The sequence below is a fragment of the Sander vitreus genome, unplaced genomic scaffold (genome assembly GCF_031162955.1).
Source record: "Sander vitreus isolate 19-12246 unplaced genomic scaffold, sanVit1 ctg810_0, whole genome shotgun sequence".
NCBI classification, from domain to species: Eukaryota; Metazoa; Chordata; class Actinopteri; order Perciformes; family Percidae; genus Sander; species Sander vitreus.
This window is the reverse complement of record NW_027595892.1, coordinates 1-5,927: the sequence shown is the minus strand read 5'-3', so window position 1 is coordinate 5,927 and position 5,927 is coordinate 1. Positions and strand designations below refer to the sequence as shown.

Sequence of the window (5,927 nt, the reverse complement as noted above, 5' to 3'; positions counted from 1 at the left end):
CAGTGTTTTGCTTTGCTTCATTTGACCATTACTAGCACTCTGCTGACGGAAAAGAAAAACTCAGCACCGGGTATTCCCAGGCGGTCTCCCATCAAGTACTGACCCGGCCCGACCCTGCTAGCTCCCGAGATCGGACGAGAATCGGGCGTGTTCAGAAGTGGTATGGCCATAGCGAGTGTACCAAGTGAAAACAAGCTATTTAAGAAACGATGAACCCAGGTTCTCAAAACTGTTGAAGACGCAGTTTGGGGGTTGAGGAGTACTCAGCTACATGTAATCACACTAGTAGTGCACCCTATACATTTTGCAGTAGCTCTCTGGTAGTTCAACTTCATTCATCTTCGAACCAACAAGTTGAATTGCTTTTTTGCTCTCTTTTTCACGGGTACTAGTAATTACTGCTGTATTTTTAAAGCATTCTTTCATTTGTTTTGTTCCATATTTATTCATTCATTTAGCCTGTTGCTATATGTATTCTTACATCATGTATTTCCATGTTTATTTTTCATTACTGTAATTATTTCTCAATTCTTTTGAACTTTACCTTTACTCAGACTTGAGTGACTTGTAGATCTTCCGTAAATTTGCATGATCAAAATGTAGATATCTTTGATTTCAAAACTATCAGATCGGCACAATCTTGAAGAACAAGAACAAAGAATTCATGGTCAAAGTGCATGAACTCCCTACTTTGGATTGTTGAGCCTGTGAGGTTGATTTATTTTAGTTTTGAAATTAAAGATGTTGCTTCCAAAAAAAAGTTGCATCCTCCCAGTACAGTTTTCCTGTCAGCTCTGTCTCCAGCAAAGGAGGATGGCATCCTCTGGCGATGGTGAAATGAGCTTTGCATACCATATCATTTCATTTTATCTGAGCTCACTAGATGCAATCTCTGTTTCAAGAAAAGGGTTAAGGAATGGCGATTCAGTGTGTTTTCAGCCTTTGTTGAACAGAAGTGGCATCTAGTGATCAGAAATGAGACAGTGTTTTCTGGCTTCATTGACCATTACTAGCGCCCTCTGCTGACGGAAAAGAAAAGCTTACAGCACCGGGTATTCTGAGCTGTCTTCCCATCCAAGTACTGACCGGCCCCGACCCTGTCAGCTTCCGAGATCAGGGACTAAGATCGCGTGTTCAGGTGGTATCGCTGTAGTGCAGTGTACCAGTAAACTAAGCTATTTAAAGGACGATGACCCCAGAGGTTCTCAAAAGCTCGTGAAGACGCAGTGGGGGTTGAGTGAGTACTCAACTACATGTAATCACACTAGTAGTGCACTCTATCACATTCTTGCAGTAGCTCTCTGGTAGTTCAACTACATTCATCTTCGAACTAACCAGTTGAATTGCTTTTTTGCTCTTTTTTCGGGTGCTGTAATCTATACACCTGTATTTTTAAGCATTCTTTCATTTGTTTTGTTTCATATTTATTCATTCATTTAGCCTGTTGCTATATGTATTCTTACATGTATGTATTTCCATGTTTATTTTTTCATTACTGTAATTATTTCTCAATTCTTTTTGAACTTTACACTTTACTCAGACTTGAGTGAGCTTGTCGTCTTCCTTAAATTGCATGATCCAAAATGTAGATATCTTTGGTTTCAAAACTATCCAGATCGGCATAATCTTGAAGAACAAAGAACAAAGAATTCTATGGTCAAAGTGCATGAACTCCTACTTGAGTGTTGAACACTGTGAGGTTGTTTGATTTTAGTTTTAATTAAAAGATGTTGCTTCCAAAAAGTTGCATCCTCCGTGCAGTTTCCTTGTCAGCTCTGTCTCCAGCAAGGAGAGTAGCGCCCTCTGGCGATGGTGAAATGAAGCTTTGCAAACCACTGTCTTTATTTTCTAAGCTCACTAGATGGCAATCTCTGTTCAAAGAAAGGGTTAAAGGAATGGCAATTCAGTGTGTTTTCCAACCCTTTGTTGAGACAGAAAGTGGCATCTAGTGAGCTCAGAAAATGAAGACAGTGTTTGCAGCTTCATTGACTCATTACTAGCGCCCTCTGCTGACGGAAAGAAAAACACAGCACCGGGTATTCCCAGGCGGTCTCCCCATCAAGTACTGACCCGGCCCGACCCTGTAGCTTCGAGATCGGACGAGATCAGACGTGTTCAGAGTGGTATGGCCCAGTGCTGAGTGTACCAAGTGAAAACAAGCTATTTAAAGACGATGAACCCCAGAGGTTCTCAAAACTGTTGAAGAGCGTGGTTTGGGGGTTGAGTACTCAACTACATGTAATCACACTAGTAGTGCACCTATACATTTTGCAGTAGCTCTCTGGTAGTTCAACTACATTCATCTTCGAACCAACAAGTTGAATTGCTTTTTTGCTCTCTTTTTTTCAGTACTGTAATTAACACTGCTGTATTTTTTAAGCATTCTTTCATTTGTTTTGTTCCATATTTATTCATTCATTTAGCCTGTTGCTATATGTATTCTTACATGTATGTATTTCCATGTTTATTTTTTCATTACTGTAATTATTTCTCAATTCTTTTGAACTTTACCTTTACTCAGACTTGAGTGACTTGTAGATCTTCCGTAAATTTTGCATGATCCAAAATGTAGATATCTTTGATTTCAAAACTATCCAGATCGGCACAATCTTGAAGAACAAGAACAAAGAATTCATGGTCAGAAAGTGCATGAACTCCTACTTGAATTGTTGAACACTGTGAGGTTGTTTATTTTAGTTTTAATTAAAGATGTTGCTTCCAAAAAAAAGTTGCATCCTCCATTGCAGTTTCCTTGTCAGCTCTGTCTCCAGCAAAGGAGGAGTAGCGCCCTCTGGCGATGGTGAAATGAAGCTTTGCAAACCACTGTCTTTATTTTCTAAGCTCACTAGATGGCAATCTCTGTTCAAAGAAAAGGGTTAAAGAATGGCAATTCAGTGTGTTTTCAACCCTTTGTTGAACAGAAAGTGGCATCTAGTGAGCTCAGAAAATGAAGACAGTGTTTTGCTTTGCTTCATTTGACCATTACTAGCGCCCTCTGCTGACGGAAAAAAGAAACTTACAGCACCGGGTATTCCCAGGCGGTCTCCCATCCAAGTACTGACCCGACGACCCTGCTTAGCTTCCGAGATCGGGGACGAGATCGGGCGTGTTCAGGAGTGGTATGGCGTAAGCGAGTGTACCAAGTGAAAACAAGCTATTTAAAGGCGATGAACCCCCAGAGGTTCTCAAAACTGTTGAAGACGCAGTTTGGGGTTGAGGAGTACTCAACTACATGTAATCACACTAGTAGTGTACCTATACATTTTGCAGTAGCTCTCTGGTAGTTCAACTACATTCATCTTCGAACCAACAAGTTGAATTGCTTTTTTTGCTCTTTTTTGGTCACTGCAATTAACACTGCTGTATTTTTAAGCATTCTTTCATTTGTTTTGTTCCATATTTATTCATTCATTTAGCCTGTTGCTATATGTATTCTTACATGTATGTATTTCCATGTTTATTTTTTTCATTACTGTAATTATTTCTCAATTCTTTTGAACTTTACCTTTACTCAGACTTGAGTGACTTGTAGTCTTCCGTAAATTTGCATGATCAAAAATGTAGATATCTTTGATTTCAAAACTATCCAGATCGGCACAATCTTGAAGAACAAGAACAAAGAATTCATGGTCAAAGTGCATGAACTCTACTTGAATGTTGAACACTGTGAGGTTGTTTATTTTAGTTTTAATTAAAGATGTTGCTTCCAAAAAAAAAGTTGCATCCTCCATACAGTTTCCTTGTCAGCTCTGTCTCCAGCAAGGGAGAAGTAGCGCCCTCTGGCGATAATTGAAATGAAGCTTTGCAAACCACTGTCTTTATTTTCTAAGCTCACTAGATGGCAATCTCTGTTCAAAGAAAAGGGTTAAAAGAGAATGGCAATTCAGTGTGTTTTCAACCCTTTGTTGAACAGAAAGTGGCATCTAGTGAGCTCAGAAAATGAAGACAGTGTTTTGCTTTGGCTTCATTTGACCATTACTGCGCTGCCCTCTGCTGACGGAAAGAAAAGCTTACAGCACGGGTATTCCCAGGCGGTCTCCCATCCAAGTACTGACCTCGGCCCGACCCTGTAGCTTCCGAGATCGGACGAGATCAGGCGTGTTCAGGGATGAGTATGGCCGTCATGCGAGTGTATCAGTGAAAACATAAGCTATTTAAAGACGATGAACCCCAGAGGTTCTCAAACTGTTGAAGCGCAGTTTGGGGTTGAGGAGTACTCACTACATGTAATCACTAAGTAGTGCACCTACATTTGCAGTAGCTCTCTGGTAGTTCAACTACATTCATCTTCAGACCCAACAAGTTGAATTGCTTTTATTTGCTCTTTTTTCTAGGTACTGTAATTAACACTGCTGTATTTTTAAGCATTCTTTCATTTGTTTTGTTCCATATTTATTCATTCATTTAGCCTGTTGCTATAGTATTCTTACTATGTATGTATTTCCATGTTTATTTTTTTCATTACTGTAATTATTTCTCAATTCTTTTGAACTTTTACCTTTACTCGGACTTGAGTGACTTGTAGATCTTCCGTAAATTTGCATGATCCAAAATGTAGATATCTTTGATTTCAAAACTATCCAGATCGGCACAATCTTGAAGAACAAGAACAAAGAATTCATGGTCAAAGTGCATGAACTCCTACTTGAATTGTTGAACACTGTGAGGTTGTTTATTTTAGTTTTAATTAAAGATGTTGCTTCCAAGTTGCATCCTCCAGTACAGTTTCCTTGTCAGCTCTGTCTCCAGCAAAGGAGGAGTAGCGCCCTCTGGCGATAGTGAAATGAAGCTTTGCAAACCACTGTCTTTATTTTCTAAGCTCACTAGATGGCAATCTCTGTTCAAAGAAAGGGTTAAAGGAATGGCAATTCAGTGTGTTTTCAACCCTTTGTTGAACAGAAAGTGGCATCTAGTGAGCTCATGAGGATGATGTTTTGCTGCTCATTGACCATGACTAGCGCCCTCTGTGACGGAAAGAAAAAGCTTACAGCACCCGGGTGTTCCAGGCGGTCTCCCATCCAAGTACTGACCCGGCCGACCCTGCAGCTTCGAGATCGGGACGAGATCAGGTCGTGTTCAGGTGGTATGGCCGTAAACAAGGGTGTACCAAGTGAAAAACAAAGCTATTTACAGACAGATGAACCCCAGAGGTTCTCAAAACTATGAAGCGCAGTTTGGGGGTTGAGGAGTACTCAACTACATGTAATCACACTAGTAGTGCACCTACACATTTTGCAGTAGCTCTCTGGTAGTTCAACTACATTCATCTTCGAACCAACAAGTTGAATTGCTTTGTTTGCTCTCTTTTTTCGGTACTGCTAATTAACACTGCTGTATTTTTAAGCATTCTTTCATTTGTTTTGTTCCATATTTATTCATTCATTTAGCCTGTTGCTATATGTATTCTTACATGTATGTATTTCCACTGTTTGTCATTACTGTAATTATTTCTCAATTCTTTTGAACTTTTACCTTTACTCAGACTTGAGTGACTTGTCGTCTTCCGTCAAATTTGCATGATCCAATATGTAGATATCTTGATTTCAAAAGCTATCAGATCGGCACAATCTTTGAAGAACAAGAACAAAGAATTCATGGTCAAAGTGCATGAACTCCTACTTGAATTGTTGAACACTGTGAGGTTGTTTATTTTTAGTTTTAATTAAAGATGCTTTGCTTCCAAAAAGTTGCATCCTCCCCGTACAGTTTCCTTGTCAGCTCTGTCTCCAGCAAAGGAGGAGTAGCGCCTCTGGCGATGGTGAGATGAAGCTTTCGCAAACCACTGTCTTATTTTTTCCTAAGCTCACTAGATGGCAATCTCTGTTCAAAGAAAAGGGTTGAAAGGAATGGCAATTCAGTGTGTTTTTCAACCCTTTGTTGAACAGGTGAGTGGCATCCTAGTGAGCTCAGAAAATGAAGACAGTGTT

General features: G+C 39.8%; 1 pseudogene; it reads right to left on the bottom strand.

Annotated features, from left to right (window-relative positions):
- Window positions 1–3,013: 3,013 nt before the first annotated feature.
- On the bottom strand, window positions 3,014–3,132 carry LOC144514959 (5S ribosomal RNA; annotated as a pseudogene).
- Between the last annotated feature and the right edge of the window lie 2,795 nt (window positions 3,133–5,927).